The 20,726-nt window shown below is 41.9% G+C and overlaps 1 long non-coding RNA gene across 1 annotated transcript; it reads left to right on the forward strand.

Moving 5' to 3' along the window:
* Nucleotides 1-57: 57 nt before the first annotated feature.
* On the forward strand, nt 58-4,748 carry LOC140706022 (uncharacterized). Its single transcript, XR_012085709.2, has 2 exons — nt 58-1,295; nt 4,442-4,748. It is a non-coding gene; the product is annotated as an uncharacterized LOC140706022 (long non-coding RNA).
* The last annotated feature ends 15,978 nt before the right edge of the window (nt 4,749-20,726 follow it).

A 20,726-nucleotide genomic window follows, 5' to 3' on the forward strand; every position in this document is an offset into this window, starting at 1 on the left:
GTGGACCATAGCATACTATGGGCAAATCCTTAAAGAAAAGGGAGTGTCTGACTTTCTCCCTAATTCAGCGCATGTTAGCATTATAGTTCCTAGACTCCCTTCAAATCCATATTTTATTTTTGGGACTTCTCAGTCCACATACTGCTGAAGCCTTCCTTGAAGATTTTGAGCATAATCTTGCTAGCGTATGAAACTGTTGTAAATGTACAGTAGTTGCAGCTTTCTTTGCCAGAGTTTTGTTATAAGAAGTTGATGTTCAGAGCCACAATCTTGTTTTTGCTGAATGAATAGAGCTTCTCTACGGCGTTAATGTTTGACTTTTCTCGAGGTTGATGCAATGTGTGTGTCTGGGAAACCTACGGTAGGCAGTAGATACACAATTTGATGCGGAGATGTCATCAATATATTAAATATAAGGTTTATTCTGCAATCCATGCAGAATCTTGCAGTATATGACCAAAATCCCCTTCTTTCCATTCATCCTCCTTATATCAATACAGCTGTCCTTCAAATTTTTCCTATCCTACTAAATCTTAAAAAGAACAATCCCTCTAATTGCTATCTACTTGCACAATCGTTCAGGGGTCTAAGTCTTAGACTGAATTTAAAGCAATAAAAATTTAAATACAAGAAAATATCTCTGGCTTTTTAGTCTATATAGGACAACTGAAACCACAATTAGGATATGTGAACCTGTAAAGTCTAATTCATTAGAAATATACATGCACTTCCATGTAAGTTTCAAAATAAATATTTTCCACTGCTGACCTTAAGCCTATCTCTGTACATTTTCTCGACATATCCATTTCTCCATACACGTTCTTTAAATACCCTGAGATGCTAGGAACAGAACCACCTACATCAGATCCATGTGCTCTGCAAATGGGATGTAAGTTCTCCCTCCAAGGGCTACCACATAACTAATGTTGTATAATTAATGCAAACCCAGTGAGTTGTTCGCCTGTTCCAATCTACAGTTCAGTTAAGCTGCAAGGCCTGTTACAACATGTTCACTATTCCATTATTGTATGTCTATCTGAGAAACCTGAGGGGAGGGGGGTTTGCTGTCTTGAATGTAATGATGAAAGTGGCTAGTCCCTGTGTCTAGCCCAGATGCATTCTGGGATCTGTAGTCCAAAAACTGTTTGTAGTAGTTTAACTGTTTGTTTCAGCTCCTCCTCCTCAGCCTATGGATACGAGCCTGCTGATAGGCTGTTCTAAGGGGCCTTGTGGGTTTTAAAAAACCCCGGGTCGTTCATCTCTTTCCTTTCCCCACATGGCTGTTGGAGGCTGAGGTAAGATCCGTGCTTTTGAATCGGGGGGGGGGGGGGCGCTGGGAAGAAATAGAGCAGCCATTTTATTTGGGCCACTGGAAAATAAGTTTTTTAGCATTATGCAATGGTTGGGAAGGGGGGTGGGGGTGGGGGTATGTTAAGATTTTAGAATGCCTGTTCCTGCTTTTTCAAAGGAAGAGTCCCCCTCCCTTTTCAAAGGCATAGTGAAGGCTTGCTGTCCCCCCCCCCGCAGAACACATGGGGGTGGGGGTGGGGGTCTTAACACATGGCTTCTCATGAACATGAGGCAACATTTTTATTTTATTTAATTGTGCCCCTATTGTGCTATGTTTTTAAAATCAATTTGGCCTTTTTTAATAGTTCTATATCGTCTTCCTGATGGAATTAGTTCAACTTTTTAAAGTTACCTTGAATTCTGAATTCCTGGTGAGTCCTACACAGAAAATATGCCATTCTGTTCAATAATTAAAACAATCCTACACATTTTGTGAAACCAGCCTTCCGAGGAGTTGCATGCTTAAATTCTGAAGCCCAATCACCAAACAAAGCAAGCTAATATGTATAGTCTCAGAAGTGGGAGAAGCTTGTCCTTTGAGACTTAAAACCCACTTTTGGGGGACCTTCATTCCAGGGAGGAAATTGTTTTATAATAGTTTGCTAAAAGCATGGAGGGAAGGTCTGCTTAACTAAGGAAGAAAGAAAGCAAACCTTAATTCCTTGATTAATTAGATACCAATGTATATATTAAATGTAAACTTTTATATAATTGTTATGTGCCCTCAAGTTGCTTCTGAAATGTGACAACCCTAATAATATGAGATCTGTTCAAGGGATGTTTATCATTGCTGTCACACTCCCAGGGAATTTCTGGCCTTGTTTTAATAGTTCTATATCGTCTTCCTGGTGACATTAGTTCAACTTTTTTTAAAAAGTTAACTTGAATTCTAACTTCCTGGAGAGGCCTGCACAGAAAAGATGCCATTCTGTTCAAGAATTAAAACAATCCTACACACTTTGTGAAACTAGCCTTCCAAGGAGCTGCATGCTTAAATTCTGAAGACCAATAGCCAAACAAAGCAAACTAATATGTATAATCTCAGAAGCGGGAGAAGCTTGTCCTTTGAGACTTAAAACCCACATTAGTTAAGACAGGTTATGTCTAGCAGACATTTGTTGAGTAAGTTAACTATGATACAATTAGTTAATACATTTAGTTATGTAAAAGTATTGTATGTCATGAAAATGAAGTTTCCTTGCTGTGACTGCTATATAACTGAATATTCAGGTTAGCAAAGAGGTCTCAGGGTACACTATAACTGCACTGTAGATATTTTCAGGGATGGAGAATTTCAGGTGCATTACCCCAGGCTGCAAAAGCACTCAATTCACATTATGCAATGTTTTAAATCAATTTGGTCTTGTTTTGTATTTTGCAGCTTCAATGTTTTTTGGTTAAATTGCTCAGGTTAATTGTAAGGTTTGACAAAACTGAATAGCTTCAAGTTCCCCAAAGGTTAATACACCCCCCTTTTGCTCATCAGCTGGCCCCTACAGGCTCAGTAACCCCCACTGCAGTAACCCCCACTGAGACAGTAGGAGACAAAATAAAAATATTTCATTTACTTACAGTTGAACAGCTATCAGAAAACTAAAAACAAGACTGCTTTGAACAACAGGGCCTCAACAGACTATTTGCAATTTCAAAAATGACTAAAAAGAGGGGGAAAGTCACTTAAACAAAGAGATGCCATTGGAGACAGGGCAGGAACATTTGGTCATAAAGAGATGTCCTCTTTGATATTGGAGACATGGTCAGGAATATTTGGTTACTGATAGTCACCTCACCCCCAGAAAGGTATCTCCCATCATATCTACTAAAGGCTGCATATGCGGCTAAAATAACTCCAACATAAATTGCTGCTGAAGTTTTTAGGTATTTCTTATTATTATTTATATTAATTCAGAATTTAGACTACATCTCACAGAACAACCGCCACGCTGGTTTGGGGTCTCTGGGATCTGTATCCCCAAACAGGAAATTCAAAGTTGCTGCTGCTATTAGATAGACCTTTTGACTGTGCTCAGAAAAAAAAATGGGAATAAACCCCTCTTTGCCCTTTTTGAGTTGCAGGAAAGTGGACAGGCTCAGCAAGCTCAACACTTTAGAATTTCTTAACATTTTTTCCAGCCCTGAGGATTTTGAATATTGAAATTGAGTTTCATTCATAAACCATTAGCACTCCCTCACAGCTCTCTCTCTGGAGCACCCTTTTGACAGGTCAGTTTTGTACCTATTTGGTCCTGAGCTGACCTGATTCTGATGTGGGTTCAAATGTCTCAAACCACTTTTCAGGATGAAACTGTAGAAACCATGACTTAAAACAAACAGAACTATAAACAGCTCTTTGTTGCTTGTGGTAGAAAAGTGCTAATAATGGCACAGAACAGGATGTAGGAGAGAAGGGCTGTGTGCCTTGGGCACTACATGGTTGATGTTTCAGGGAGGGTGAGATTCAGGTTCATTGCCCCGGCCTGCAATTTTTCCTAAATGATAATATTTAGAGAAAAGAAGAGAGGTGGGACGGCTCTTAGGGAGATTACCCCTCTGCATGCCGGCCTCCCTGGAAACCATCCCTTCTAAATTATTAGGAACCTTGTTACAGGTTGGGCATAACAAGACACTCAAGTTCCCATTATGCATGGTTTTTAAATCAGTCTGTCCTTGTTTTAATAGATTTATATCGTCTTCCTGATGACCGTCGTTCAAACAAAGAATGTCCAGGAGGGGAGGTGCCCTTTAGAGTATTTTGTGCTTTTGAAAGACAACGGGCCCTGTACAGTTCCTCCAGTATGAGGCACCCTACTGTGGTATCCTCTGTGAACTTCACACTGGTATGGCTGTTAAAAGCAGAAATACAAGCCTATGTATATTGGGCATGGTGCAGAGGCCTCAGCACATCTCCTTGGGGTGTACCAATACTAAGGTTGAGAACCCTAGCTGTATATTGACCTGCTCTAACCCTCTGACTGCATTCAGACAAAAAAACCACGATGTAGCCTTTTGCTTTACATGTGCCATGGTTAGAGTTTCACTTATACTAGATGTGCAAAGAAATAAACCCTTCTTTTCCCTTTCTGTGTTGCAGGAAAATGGACTAACTATGCCAGGCAGGCAAGACATCCTCAGCAAGCTCAACATTTTTGAATTTCTTAACACTTTTTTCAGCACTGAGGATTTTGAGTATTGAAACTGAGTTTAATTCATAAACTATTAGCACTCCCTCGCAGCTCTCTCTGGAGCACCCTTTTGACAGTTCGGCTTTGGACCTATTTGGTCCTGAGCTGCCCTGATTATGATGTGAATTCAAGCGTCTGAAATCTCAGTGAAATTTCACCTAACAGCCAACCTGCGCTGATTCCTTGCAATAAATAATTGTTTTAACTTATTATAAATGTGTACTCCTAAGTGGGTTTTATTTTTGTATTTTGCAGAAGGAGCCGGAGAGGTTGAAGATTGGTGGCACATGGTCTTTAAGTTGCAAACTTTTTTCAAAAGTCTCTAGGCATTTGAGGGCGGATGGTCACTTTGACTTTCTTAACTTTATGATTCTGTTTCTGAAAGATGTTGAGAAGGCTATGGCTTAAAGCTCTATGAGGGATGCCTGGAAAATCAAAAGGGGCTTTAACACACACACAGGGAGAGAGAGATTCTAGGAATCTTCCTTGGGTATAAACATATGGAGAATATTTTTACTTTGAATCATACTAAAGTCATTTTACTAAAAAATGTGGGGATTTTGTACTGTTCTACTTATTGCTCCTTACTATTTCATGCCTACTTACTAAATCTACGTTCAAGCGTCTGAAATCTCAGTGATACTGCTGTCCAGTGCTTTTCATTGGGAAACAGAAATGACTTATTTTTTCACCCCACAGCCAAACTGCGTTGAATTTTTGTAATAAATAATTGTTTTAACCTATTATAAACGTGTACTCCTAAGTGAGTTTTATTTTTGTATTTTGCAGAAGGAGCCAGAGAGGTTGGAAATTGGTTAAGGTGACAATGTAGAAATATTACTTGGTAAATCTTCAATATCTTTGAGCACCCATTGTGGAAATACAACTTAACACACTCTAAAAACACTGATGTTTTTGATAATGGTACTAGAAGGTATATTTATTTCATTTATTATGACCAGGTACAACAACAGCCACACATAAATATGGTGGATCTACCTGCACGAGCCAGGATGTGAGGTTGAGCAGCCTAACGCCGAGGGAGGCCCGGAAGGAAAGGACACGAAACCAAGCCTTCTTGGTGGTGACTCCTCACCTCTGGAACAATCTCCCTCCTGAGATCCATGCGGTCCCCACTTTGGGCACTTTTAAAAGTCAATTAAAAATATGGCTATACATTCAGGCCTTCCCTCCAGTTAATATCTGACTTTTCTGTTTATTCTCTCCTTATGTATTTTCTATTCTATTGTTGTATTCTGTTTGTGTGTGTTTTTTTGTATTGTGGTCTTTTAGACCAGATGGGCAGGGTATAAATCAAATAAATAAATAAAATAAAGATCCTCCTCCTCACACACACCCCCATCAGGGTGCAGGCTGACTTTCTTGCACTTTTGTCTGCTTTGGCTTTGTGGTAAATAGGAATAGGGCTTCTGCAGATCTGCATTTTATTCTTAGATTTTCTGGGACTTCAGGCAAGCTCTCTCTGAGACTTGGAGGGGGCACAGGGGGCATGAAAAACCCCACAAGCCCCTGGTAGCAACCTTGGGGTGGGTGCAAGTGTCCCGGTCTCTGCTGTGAGCATGCACAGAAGGTCCCTGAAATCCCCGCTGTGGAATTCCAGCCCCAGGCGGCCTAAGGGCTTGCCGAGACATGCCCTAGGGCCACCCGTTTTCTAGCCAAACCCCCTTCAACCTCGCCCAACCTTCTGCAAATTACAAACAGGTCTTTAAGTTGCAACCTTTGTTACTGCACATTCTCAAGGGAAGCCCTTGGGGTAAATTTGATTTGTTGCAATGAGAAATCCTAGTTTCTATATAACATAAGAGTAGAAATCGTGAAAAAGGCTTAAACAGCTATATCGTAACAAAAGGTTTGTTTGTTTGTTTTAACCATTGTTTTAAAATTGTCTCCTATTTAGAAAAGTCTAATTATTTAATTTATTGTTACACTATATCAGAAGGTCCCCAAAATCATTCATAACAGAAGAGGTTTATTGTTGTTGTTTTTTAACCATGGCTTTGAAGTTGTCTCCTATTTAGAAGGTCTTACTATTTAATGTATTGTTACAATATATCAGAAGGTCCCCAAAATCATTCATAAGAAAACAGGTTTATTGTTGTTGTTTTTTAACCATGACTTTAAAATTGTCTCCTATTTAGAAGGTCTTACTATTTAATGTATTGTTACAGTATATCAGAAGATCCACAAAATCATTCATAAGAGAAGAGTCTTGTTGTTGTTGTTTTTTAACCATGGCTTTAAAATTGTCTCCCATTTAGAGGGTCTAATTATTTAATTTATTGTTACAGCATATCAGAAGGGCCCCAAAATCCCTGGTGTGAATTTCAGCCCCCAGCGGCCTAAAGGCATGCTGAGGCATGCCCTACGGCCACCCTTTCTAACCAAACCCCTCCAACCGCTCCCCATTGGTCTACGGGGTCGTGGGGTGGCACGCAACCTCGGGGGCCAATCCTCAGGCCACCCCAGGGTCACGGGGGACCCCTGCCTCTAGGAAAAGGCTCCTATAGGCTCCCGGGCCCCCCGAAATCCCTGACGTCACGCAGGGGGCTGGGGCAAGCCGAGACATGGTCTACGACCACCCCTTTTCTAGCCAAGGACCTCCAACCGCTCCCCATTGGCCTACGGGGTCGTGGGGTGGCACAACCCCTCGGGGCCAATCCTCAGGCACCCCTAGGGTCACGGGGGACCCCGGACTCTAGGGAAAGACCCCTATAGGCCCACGGGGACCCCCACAACCCCTGACGTCACCGTTCGGACCACCCCTTCCGCCGGAAGGGGCCTGGGTCCAGCCTAGGCGCCGGAAGTCCCTCCCCTTCCGGTCCAGGGTCCCAAAAGGGGGCGTGGCACCTGTCAAATTTGAGATTGAATAAAGCTACCACTATCCTACTACTCACTGGAGATCAAGGCCTAGATAATCCACAATCCTGTGTTTCCCATTACTACCCGGTTTCTCCTAAAATAAGACCTAACCTGAAAATAAGCCCTACTATGTTTTTTCAGGATGCTGGTAATATAAGTCCTACTCTAAAAATAAGCCCTAGTTAAGTGAAACCCCGCCCTCCACCATTGTGCAGCAACCAGAAGATAACATAGATGACATGGCTGTATTTGAATAAATGTAGATGGTTGTACATGACAAAAATAAAACATCACCTGAAAATAAGCCCTAATGCGCTTTTGGAGCAAAAATTAATATAAGACCCTGTCTTATTTTCAGGGAAACAGGGTATTATTGGATGTGAAAGCTGGACGATGAAGAAAGTGGACAGGAAAAGAATAATTTTATTCAAAATGTGCTGGAAGAGAGGTTTGTGGCTACCATAGAAAGACAAAAAAGGGGGTCTTAGATTGAATCAGACTTGAACTCTTTCTAGTAGCAAAACTTAGGAACTGAGGGCATGGTACTTTGGTATATCATGGGAGCACAAGACTCCATGGAAAAGACAATAATGCTGGGAAAAGTTGAGGGCAGCAGGAAAAAGAGGAAGATTTAATGAGACGAATTGACTCAATAAAGCAACCGGTGATCTCGAGTTCATAAGAACTGAGTAGGGCTGTTGATGATAGGAGTTTTTGGAGGTCACTCATTCTTAAGGTTTCCATCAGTTGGAGGCTTGTTGAGGGCGCACCAGCCATGCTTGAGTAAATGTGGATCCAAAAAAATAAAAAAAAAGGGAGGGTTGTTTGAAAGCTTTACGAGAGTACAGGGAGAACAGAAGCTGACGACTGACAGAGAGGGGACCCCCCTCTTCCTTTACAGAGCACGGGTATTCGGTCTTCAGGCAGTGTCTGTTAATTAATTACCGCTGTTAATGAATTCCTTGAGAATCAATTAACCGTTAACTAATTAGTATGAGCGAGGGAACCAAGATGGGAAAGCGAGGATCCTCTGACGGGGCTGTTCGGGATCAGTTTTCGGGGCATGCGGGGCTCGATCCCACTCTTTGCCCCTCTCTTTCTCCCGGTATCCCTCCCCCCCCCCCCCAAAAAAAACCCTCCACCCTCCGCACCCGTGAGATTTTTTTATCAGGAGCCTCCGCTGCTTTAGCAGTCGGAAGAGATCAGCTCAATCCCCTCAACGCAGCCCTTTCCTTTGCTGGCATAAACATTCAAGCTGTTTTCATACTAACAATTACTCAGCGCGCTGAAGACCTTAATCTCCCTTGAACTCAGCTTTTCCGTTCACAAGGTAACCTGGGAGAGCAGGCGGGAGCGAGGCTACTCCCCATTAAAGAGCCATATGCGTCACGACTTCAGACGGTTCGTTTTAATAATTAGCATCGTGGGTTTTCTTCTCACACAAGGTATACACGGGTTGTTGTTTTTTTTTTCAGCTCCACAGCTGTCTCGCGTCGCTTGGAAAGAGTGGTCTAGTTACAGGTCCTTTCCACGAGGTTAAAGACACAACGCCACGGGGATGTGTAAGTATATGTACACATATATGGAAGTGTCTATCTATCTATGGAAGTGTACTTGCGCTCCCCCGTCAGAAGAACAGGACCTCGATCCGCGAAAGCTCGCAAGGAAATAAAATGTTTAAGTCGTTAAAGTGGTCCAATATCGTGCTCTCTGCCCTTTTCTCTTGCCAGCATGAGAAATGGCCATCTGTTTTCGGGCTCCAGACATGCTCCCTCCTTCCTTTATTTTCATACACAAGGGCAATCATGCTGTATATTAACCTTCTCTTTCCAATGGTAGCTGAAGAGAGGCCTCTAGAGGTTTAGAAGCGGATCACCGGAGTGATGGATGTTGCTTGTTTGTCTACAGTACCTGGGAAATTAGAATTACAAATGAGAACTGCAACAAAATGTTGCCGTGTAGAACCCTCTTCTCCAGAGTTCTAGGCAACCCGACATTCTGTCTTCCAAGCTATTCTGTTTCCTCGATGAATTTCTCCACAACCACTGATCATGCTCCTTGCTAGGCTGCTTTTATAGGATTTTGGCCTCCTTAGCATCCCCACTCCCCAAACGTTTGTACTTCTGTAGCATTCCTTCCAAGTATCTTCCAACTTTTGTTCCTCTGTGGCCCATTTTGGCAGCAGTTCTCAACGTTGGTGTCCCCCAGGCATGTTCCTGTCCATCTTTAATTGGGCTAATCATTTTTTTAAAAATCAGCTAAATAATTGGTGATGATTGGGTCACGAAGAGTCGGACACGACTGAACGACTGAACGAACGATCATGTTGTGTTAATAAAAGCACACTTTGTATGAAACCTTGTTGTGTAGTTAATGAAAACAACGTAACTAGCAGGCATGAATTTCTGTACATTAAGGAATGTCAGTAGACCATATCTGTTGCATACTGACTCAGTAACAGATAATATATGCAGAGATTTTTTTTACCTTACAGCAATTCATGTCTAAAAGTTACACAACTACACAACAGGACTTCAGCTATTGTGTGAAGTATATTCCTTTTGCCTGTCTTGAATCTATTACATCAAGTATAAATAATACACATTTTTTCCTTGCTATTCATAAGTTTCTGAATGTCTTCGGAGCTCTACTAGGTGATATTTTCCTAAACATCCCAAAACCTTTTCATCAGGATCTTCTTATCTTATGACTCACAAGCAGAATGGTTTGTGCTATGTGTGGTTCCTCTTTTCCTTCTTCTTGTGCGGGGGGGGGGTGTCCACTAACCCTTGAAGCAAATCCCCATTGTTTTCAATGGGGAGGTCCCTGGTGCAACTGCCAGGTGGCGTTTGCAAGAGGAAACATGGTGCTGTTCTGCTATGGAGCCCTTAAGCTCTGTATTTGCCAACAGGATTCTGGCACCAGCTCTTCCATGTACCACAAACCATTGATTAACTAGCATTGCAATTCTAAGCAAAAGGTAAATCCCATTGATTGTTGTAGGTTTTTTGCACTGTTTGGCCGTGTTCTAGAGGTTTTTCTTCGTAACGTTTCACCAATCTCTCTGGCCAGCATCTTCAGAGGACAGGAGTTAGAACTCTCTCTGCGTTCTGGTGTAGTGTGTGGGATAGTTGAGTATCTGTAGCTGTGGAATCAGCTTTTTGTCCTTTTCATGAGATTGGGTGATTATGGTGATCAGGGTGTGTGTTTTTTTGTTATGGGTGTTGTGATAAGGAGGGGAGATGATCTGTCACTGTGATTGATGGGTGTTGTTAGCTAGTCTTTTGTGTGCTGTGATCATCGGTTCTTGAAGCTGGGTAGAGTTCATTGACTTTTTTGCAGGCCATATTTTTTCAGTGCTGGGAGCCAGGCTTTGTTGAGTTTCAGACTTTCTTCTTTTTCCTGAAGCTTTGCTGATGTTTGTGGATTTCAGTGGATTCGCTGTGTAGTGTAACATAATGATTGCTGATGTTGTCCAGTACTTCTGTGTTTTGAAATAGGATTTCATGTCCAGTTTGTTTCAGGGCATGTTCAGCTACTGCTGATTTTTTCAGTTGTTTTAGCCTGCAGTGTCTTTCATGTTCTTTGATTCTGGTGTTGGTGCTGCATTTTGTGGTCCCAATATATACCTGTCCACAACTGTAAGGTATCTGATGTATTCCTACAGTGGTGAGGGGTTCCCTTCTGTCCTTTGCTGACCATAGCATATGTTGTATTTTTGTGGTGGGCCTGAATACTGTTTGAAGGTTGTTATTTTTCAGAGGTTTTCCCATGTAGTCCATGCACCCTTTGATGTATGGCAGAAATACTTTATTTGTGGGTAGCTGTTTTTCTTCTTCAGTTTGGTGTTGTTTTCTCTGTTTGACGGCTCTTGTGATTTCATTCTTGGAATAACTATTTGCTTGTAGGGCCCAATTCAGATGGTTGAATTTGGTGCTGAGAAATTGAGCTTCACAGTTCCGATTTGTACAGTCTATCAATGCTTTCATTATGCCTCTTTTTTGTCGTGGGTGGTGGTTGGAGGTTTTGTGTAGGTACTGGTCTGTGTGGGTGGGTTTTCTGTAGACCTTGTGTCTCAATAGGAGGTCAGTTTTGCGTACGACCATGACATCTAAGAAAGGGAGCTGGCCCCCTATTTCTTTTTCCATGGTGAATTGTATATTTGGGTGGATGCTATTGAGATGGCTGTTGTAGGTTTTCCGGGCTGTTTGGCTGTGTTCTTGAAGTTACTTACTTACTTACTAAAACCATTGGATCCCCGGCTGTGAAAGCATTCGGGAATACAGTACTTGCTATTCAGATGGTTTAGAAATTCTTTGAGTTTTTCTTAACCGTGGCTCCAAATTGTGAAAGTGCCATCCATTTATCAGAAGCAGACTGTGGGTGCGAAGGGTGCCGAAGCCAGGGCCTGTTTTTCAAAATGTTCCATGTAGAAGTTTGCTATAACTGGGCTGAGGGGGCTCACCATGGCCACTCCATCTGTTCATAGAAATCATTATCCCACTGGAAATAGCTGGTGGTTAGGCAGTGTTGGAAAAGGGCATGATATCTTCTGGAAAGATCTGCTGGAGGAGTGTCAGAGTGTCCTTTATCAGCACCTTGGTGAATAGGGATACTACATTAAAGATGATCAGTCTGTCCCTGGGGTTGAGTTTTGGGGTGCTGATCTTGTTTATGAAATGGTGAAATGTTATGAAGAAAAACCTCCAGAACATGGCCAAACAGCCCAAAAAAACTGCAACAACCTTTAGATCCTGGCTGTGAAAGCCTTTGAAAGTAAATTCCATTGTTTGCCACTGTAAAGTAAAGGTAAAGGTTCCCCTTGACATTTAGTCCAGCCGTGTTCAACTATGGCGCAGTGCTCATCCCCATCTCCAAGCCTTTGAGCCAGCATTTGTCTGTAGACAGTTTCCGTGGTGATGTGGCCAGCGCAACTAGACACAGAATGCCGTTACCTTCCCACTGTAGTGGTACCTATTTTTTTACTTGCATTTACATGCTTTCGAACTACTAGGTTGGCAGGAGCTGGGACAAGCGACAGGAGCTCACTCCGTTGTGTGGATTCGAACTTACGACGGCAGGTCTTCTAACCTTGCAGCATAGAGGCTTCTACAGTTTAACCCACAGTGCCACCACGTTGCCACTGTGTTTAAAACTTAATATATGTGCTTAAGGCTGCAGCCTGAAATGATCCTTTTCAGAGCCTTATACAGTAACCTCTGTCTGACTGTACTCCAGAGGTACCCCACCTAATGCTATTAGGATAATTCTTTTCCAATAATTTGGGGCATCAGATTTGCTTCTGTTGCTGAATTTCTTCTTTCACCCATTTGTACACCCCAATTGTTGTTTGCTCTTATCTACCCCTTCCTAAAAATCGGCTTTTCCTCCACTCCTGTATGAGCCATCAGCACAGAGGTCTCTTGAGATGGAGCTGTACGCCTTCTGGCAATTCTTCAGGAGATATTTTCACAGCTGAGTCCAGGGGGAGGCTGCTCTTTCTTTGTCAGAGACTTGCTGCTTGTAATCATGTTTGGGAATATACATCCCGAGAGGAAAGCATTCTTGCTGAGGATACCGAGAGCTGCGTCTGAAAACGGCACTTTCAATGAATGGGAGGGCCACGAGGAAGCCACACAGACAGCTCCTCAATCTGGCACATATGCAGAGATTTAGGCAGAGCACATCCTTATTACTAATCCTGAGCGAAATAGATTCTGCTAACATTTGTAGGAAAGATAGGACTTCAGTGCAGAGGTTTTTAAATGCCTTTGAAAGATGGCTTGCCTGTCACCGCTCATCTTTCCCTGCTGAACAACTCCAGAAGACTGGCAAGTGAGTTCTTTTCTGTTCATGACAGAACCCTCCCAAGACACTTTGCTGCCTGAAGTGGAGCAGGAAGTGGGCATCTTGGAGTAACTCCAGATGTTTTAAATTGGTGTCTTCCAACCTTGGGTAACCCAACTGTTCTTGGACTAAAACTCCGAGAAGTTTTCACCACTAGCTGTGCTGACCAGGATTTCTGAGAGTGTAGTTGAAGAACATCTGGGTTACTGAAGCTTGGGAACCATTGCTTTATATTAAGCCCGCTAGCTGAGTATGTCTTTCACCAGGAATGTGATATGCCTTCCACCCTGTAGTGGTATTTTTTTTTAAACATTCATAGAGTGCTGGGAGCCCCTCAAGCCATTGTAAAGTTCTCCTCCACCTCTTAGCAGGCACTATCAGATGTTCGGCATGCAGAACACACACCGTATCACTGAGCTCACTTCCTCCTGTCTGATAAGTAGGAAATCATCACCATCATAGAACTGCAGAGCTGGAAGGGACCCTATGGGTCATCAGGTCTAGTCCCTGTCAAAGAGGCACAGTGGGGAATTGAACTCTGATTTTCTGGCTCTGCAGCCAGAGACCTAAACCACTGAGTTAAACTCAAATTCCACTGGAACATAATCTGACAACCACTGTGATAGCAAAAATTTAAACACTTTGGGGAAAGAAAACACATGCAGGGGGAAGAGATCTATGTTCTTGAATTTTGCCTCTGGTAGCCTCCTTGAAACACAGGGCAAAATCTAAAACAAGCAAATGTCTTCTAAATCCTACTGATTTCAGGGCACACTTCCAGTATACGCCTTCATTTCTTCCACTCAGCACAATAGTGCTTAACTTGGCTAAGATGGTGTCCAGTTTCCAGCATTTATTTGTTTTGCTGTGCACTGCCCGGAGTGGTCTTGTAGCCAGAGGGGGCGGTATACAAAGTAAATAAACAAATATATAAACAAACAAACAAACAATATCAGACACAAGAAAAAAGATTATTATCCAACTGTTTCAGATAACACACGTCACATTTTCTGATATAAGAAAGCATATTTCCTTCTGTTTTATTAACAGGAGTGGACAATACAATTTCTTCTCCTCTGAGCAAGAGATCACTGCTCAAAGAAGGATTGGGGCACGAATAGAAAATGCCTTGATGGATCAGACAGGGCCCATAGAGGCTAGCATTCAATTCAACCACTCCGCCCCTCACAATGGCAAATTGAACATGGTAGATGAAGAACCATAGTAGAGAAAAATGGCTTTTTATCTTCCACTAAAACTGTAAGCCCTGTGCAAGGCAATATGCCACTGTGATTTGCCTTTCCTTAAATCATCCCTTCTTTGTTGATTTTTGAAAAGCTCTCAGGAGGAAGTGCTGATGAACTTGCTATTGTGCAAAGCATCTCTTACTTACTTACTTACTTACTTACTTACTTACTTACTTACTTACTTACTTACTTACTTACTTACTTACTTACTTACTTAAACTTCACAGTGCTTTTCTCAACAGAAAAATCATTACATTCATCAAATGGTAGTATACATTTATTTGCACATATGCTGATGACACCCAACCTTACCTCTCCTTCCTACCTAAATGTGAGGCAGCTGTTCTGGCTGATCTAGCTGTTCTAGCTCAATGTTTGGTATCAGTAATGGAATGGACAAGATGGAGGTGTTTCTGGTCACTCAAAAGGAAGATCAAGGAACAGGGATGTACCCTGTGCTGGATGGAATTACACCCCCTCTGAAAACACAAGTACACAGCTTTGAGGTGTTCCTGGATTCAACTCTGAGCCTGGATGCTCAGGTTTTGGCGATGGCCAGGAGTGCGTATGTGCAACTAAACCTAATGAGCCAGCTACATCTGTTTCTTGAGAGATCTGATCTGGCCACTGTGACACATGCCCTAGTTGCATCCTAACTGGATTACCGTAAAACACTATATATGGGGCTGCCATTGGAAAGCATCAAGAAATGTGATTGGGTTCTTTCAAAACCGGTGACAGTTCCTCAGTTTTGGCGGGAAGAAGAGACTGAGACAGGGTTAATGGGTTAACATTCTCTGTTTTATTTTCACACAGAGATTCAACAGTAAGACCAACAGGGTTGAACATGATAAATTGGACAACTGTCCGTAACTGGTCAAGACAGACCTCTCTTCCAGCATCAGTCTGTTCACTGAGGAGCTGGACTGAACCACTCTCGATCGGTGATCCTACGCATGGGAGCGCTCCTCACAGCGCGCACAGTCCCACAGCAGGGGTGACACACCCAATCTCCCTCCTTTGGTGGAGTATTGTACACCGGATCGGGGTGTATCACCCTCTTCCCACGTCCTTGCCCATGTGGAAACACTATTACTGTCCATTCTTGTGTCTCCTTTCAGAATCTCTGGATCAGGGAGCAGACCTCCCACCTTTAAGTTGGGGGAGTCCTTCAGTAAGTCCCGTGCCTTTCGTACTTCTTCTCTGCTTTCTCTGGTTCTTTCCTTTCCTTGTCCTCTGTGCTTCCTTTCTCCACTACTCTGCTGCTGAAATGTTCTTCTCCCGCTTCTTTTATATCCTCCTCCCACATAGAGAGTTTTAACTCCTCCCCTTTACTTCCTTCTCCTTCTTGATTCTATCAGGCAAACCTCTATCTCTTTCTTCTCCTAACACTCCTGTCACTTCTCCTACGTTACCCTCCTTCAACTCTTTCTCCTCCTTTTTCGTTTCTGCAGTTGAGGATGGTACACTTGCATCCTGTTCTCCTTCACAGGAAACTTCAGTGAGTTGAAAATGTAGCAGCCACATTGCTGATTGGAATGGGTTACAGGGATCACGTACCCCCCTCCCCCATTACAGCAGCTCCATTGGCTGCCGATCCGTTTCCAGGCATAATTCAAAGTACTGGTTTTAATCTACAAAGCTCTAAATGGCGTGGGACCAAGCTATCTCAAAGACTGTGTCTCCTTCTATGAGCCGGCTCGTGTGTGAAGACCATCAGGAGAGATCTTTCTCTCAGCCCCATCATTTCAACAAGTGTGTTTGGTGGGGACATGGGAGAGGGCCCTTCTGTGTTGCTGCTCCCAGACTCTGGAGCTGCCTCCCATGGGAGGCCAGACTGGCCCCATCTTTGCTATCCTTCTGCAAACAGTCAAATACCTTTCGCTTCAGGCAAGCCTTCCCCCAGTCACTGGCTATCTGAGTATGATTTTTAGATGGACTGTTACACATTACTGCTTTGACTGGGTTTTTGGTACTACTTGTGTTTTGCGTTTCTGTGAGTGGTATTTGTTTGTTCCTTTTTAATATTTTCATACTTACTGTTTTTTGCTCTTATAATGTGATGTAAGCTGCCTTTTTTATACTCATTGCTTTTAACTTTAACTGTTGTCTTTTAATGTTGTAAACCATTGTTGTATACTTATTGTTTTCAGCTTTAAATACTGTATTGTCTTTCAATGATATATGAGCCATCTTGGGTCCTTATTAAAGAGAAAAGTGGGATAAAATATTTAAAAGAAATATGAAGGAATTGCTGGGTTCTTATCAGTGTTTGAGTTTGGATTCAATGACCTGGGTTTCCTCATACAGAACCTCTTCTGCATCCCTTTCCTCTGTCATTATTGTATGTGAAACTAATATGACTAAAGCTTATAAAGATGCAGATACATTTACCAGATTTGAACTCTATTGGATGGAAGCCAAGCAGGCGTTAGCGAAACACCCCAAGTTTTAAAGCCGTATTAATCTTTTACAGCAAGGACTCCTGTAGCATCTGGAAGATGAACAGAGTCCTGTGGCACCTTGAAGGTGAACAAATGTATTGTGGCCAAAGCTTCCATAGTCTATATCACTCATTTCATGAGATCTATGGAAGGTTATTTAGAATTTCAGCTGTACACATGACGCTCATGGTTAGAAATGGGACTGCAGACAAGGGGGGCAGGGGGAAATTCAGTGCACTTTGATTGCCAACTGTTTCATAGCTGTTGGTGATAACGAAAACATCCTGGTACTAAATTATTCTATTCTAATCTAATAACATTTTATTCCCAATGCTGGGATCCAAGGTAGCTTTGAATGTAATTAAAAAACAAGAGCTTTAAAATACACAGGAAGTCCAAACTCAAAATGATGGTAGCTTTAGTGGGTTTGGAATGATAAGAAGCCTCTTATGCCAGTGCAATGACCATTGTGCCAGTACAAACCCCTTGTGCTGGCTGATCTCAGACTTGGATCTGCCAAGACCACTGCTGTGCTGGCTGAAATTAGCTGGAGGGAAGAAAAAGAAAAAATAAAGGGGGGGGGGAACTGATCCACTCCAAATCCCTCCCCGCTCAGACTCGCAGTCACTATGCCTGTCACAAAGTTAAGCCAGAGTCATACATGATTTCCAATAATTTCCAGAAATTCAACAAAGCCTCGGCTAGCGTGGATTCCGCTCAGCAACCTCTCAGCCATCTTGGACACTTAGGATCTCACCCTGTGTCAGACATATTAAAACAGAACCAGGTTCACTCTATTATTCAAGTGCAAGTTCAATCAATCAGTTTAAAATAAGATAAACTTCTAGTCCCAGTTTACCTGAATAGGAAACAGAACCAGGTTCACTCTATTATTCAAGTGCAAGTTCAATCAATCAGTTTAAAATAAGATAAACTTCTAGTCCCAGTTTACCTGAATAGGAAACAGAACCAGGACACCAACTAAAATCCAGTGACTTCAGGCTATTAATTGCTGAAGACCCTTGTAAATAAGAAGTATTTGCCAGTCAGCCAAAGGACAAGAGGAGGGTGGGAGCAATCCAGGCCCCTTTTGGGAAAGAATCCCAGAACATGGGAACACCCACAGAGAAAGCCCTTTTTTTGAGTCCCCACCAAATTTGGGTCTGAAAATGTGGGGGAAGCATGATCTTGAGAAGGGCCTCTGTGAATACTGACACCAAGAGATTAATCTTAAAGTGGACGTGGTCTATATGTATTTAACATACTCGGCAAAGCCTCTGAAGATCTGGAGTCCATTTAGGAATCCCTCAGCCATTCGGGTCAGTTGAAAGAACTTAATTTCTATGTTTGCAGAAGCCCATTATTAATTACAGCTATCAATGCAGAAGATATCATTTTAATTCTGAGATTTTCCTTTCCCCTTTCCACGGCCTTCCTTTTTTGGAAATATTTTGCCTGGTGAAAAAGTCTTTATTTATTTATTTATTTATTTATTTATTTATTTATTTATTTATTTATTTATTTATTTATTTATTTATTTATTTATTTATTTATTTATTTATTTATTTATTTATTTATTATGCTTCTTTGATTGACCTAATAAGGGTATTGGCAAAATATGAATTTTACAATTAAAAAAAAGGCCACACAAAATAGAAACCTAGACCTCGGTCAAGTTTTATTTTAACCAGAGCAAAGAGTCTTGGTTTGAACAATAAACAACAACCAGCTGAGACACTGAGAAGCTTTGCTTTCAGCAAAGGGTAGGGTGGTTCCCGAGCGCTGGCCATTTCATTCTGCTTTTTGCTTGTTCCAATGCTTTTAGTGTTGGAGTTTTATTTGCAACCTCCCATGCTGTCTGTAATTCATTTGATTGAGAGGAATTTTTCTGGGCTCAGGTGATAATCTATCCAGTACTAACCAATTGTTCTTTTTGACCGTTGAATTCAAAGAGAGCCCTGTTTCTCTGCTGAGTGCTTTTTCCTCCTCTTTCCTGGATTGATGGCAGTTGTTTAATTGCTGCTGTTCTGTTCATTTGGTTTCTAAATATGTGTGCAGTAAAGAAAGCAGCAGCCACAAGTTTGTAATTTCAAGCAACTGTAAGTAATGTTTTTTTTAATTCTCCTACATATGTCTTGGAGGGAGTTATTGAGAATTGAAGTGTGCGGCGGTCCGGCCGCCACACAGGTGCGAAAGAATCACACAGGACACAAAAATCAGGACCAAATGGGTTCCAGAGCCTAACAGTCAGCCGTGGTGTATTGTGGCTTGAGGGGAGAAAAAACTCCTGCCTGCACGCCTGTAGCCCTTTTTTATTCAACACAAAAATGTCCTCCAATACAGGGGTTATACAGCCAATCGCCATACAGTATACACAGCCAGTAGCCATACAGTATACAAACTTACATAACATATCTTCTCACTGAGCATGCTCAGGGTAGTACAACATTACCATATATGGCATATAACATAAGTTCCCTAGCTTGCTGGTGTATGTAACTGCTTCACTTAAACATAATGGCGTACTCCCACAGAAGTGCCAGTTAATGAGAAAGGGGTAGATTCTTGGGAATGTGTAGGTGTTATGGTCGGCCATAGCATAACCTGTCCATCACAGCTGGGAGGGAAAATCTCAGCCAATGAGAGGGTGGAGGGTGGTGCAGAGGCGGGAGGAGCTGTGATATATAAGGTGTTTGTGAGGTGTGAGTGGGTCAGATAGGAGATAGGAGTTGGAGATGAAGATGAGAGTCTGAGCTGAGAGTTTAAAGTGAGAGTTTTAGTGAGTGAGAGGGCCTGTCAGTGTGAAATAGTCTGTGTGAGATCCAGTGTTGTTATTAACAGTGATTGATTAATTGATTCTTTACCAGTGATTTACCATTTTTTTTTGTAATCAATAAACCAGATTTTGTTTTGAAACGTTATACTTGTCCTTTTATGATTTTTTAAGGATAAGTTGGTGGCAGCAGAGTTTTAAAGTGAAGTAGCAACCACTCTTTTGAGGTCTGAGGGTGGCTGTTACAGTAGCTGTTTTCTTCTGTGAATCTACTGCTGTGGGTCTGCTGCAACTATTCTTTTTAATGGGTCTTCTTCTCTGTAGGTCTACTACTACTCTAGCCGCCTAGAGTGGTCGCAATGACCAGGTATAAGTAAGTAAGTAAGTAAGTAAGTAAGTAAGTAAGTAAGTAAGTAAGTAAGTAAGTAAGTAAGTAAGTAAGTAAGTAAGTAAGTAAGTAAGTACATACATACATAGCAAAAGGGAATTTTACAGAAATTCAAAATTCTGCAACATTAGCTGCTTTCCTGTTGCTTTCTCTCAAAATAAAGTGATAGGCAGTTTCACTCTCCTAAGAGCTTTTTTGTCTCTATCTCTGTCTGGCAATATTCTTTTCCAAATCTGTGAATGTGCTCACCCTTAGAGGAGGAACTATTTCACTTCTGAACTCGGCTCCGCACTTTAGCTGCTAAATCTTACAGTAGGTCTTAATTACTTTTTTGCCCTTGACTTCTCTCAACTCTGAGGAACACTTCTGGAATTTTTGCTAGGAGAATCATTATGAACACACTGACTTCTGGGAAATTTTGACCAGAACAACTTAAGATTTCTCAATCACTGTTGGAACGGTAGATATGCATTTCTGTTACAGTTTGGGATTTAGACTGCTTAAATTAGAGGGACTAGGCGTAATATTACACCAAGCTAGATATTTAACACGCTTTCACTTGTATCTCTTTTGTCACCTTGATTAGTTCATACAGTAAGCTTTTAGGTTTCATTC

Source organism: Pogona vitticeps, chromosome 2, assembly GCF_051106095.1.
Source record: "Pogona vitticeps strain Pit_001003342236 chromosome 2, PviZW2.1, whole genome shotgun sequence".
Lineage (NCBI taxonomy): Eukaryota > Metazoa > Chordata > Lepidosauria > Squamata > Agamidae > Pogona > Pogona vitticeps.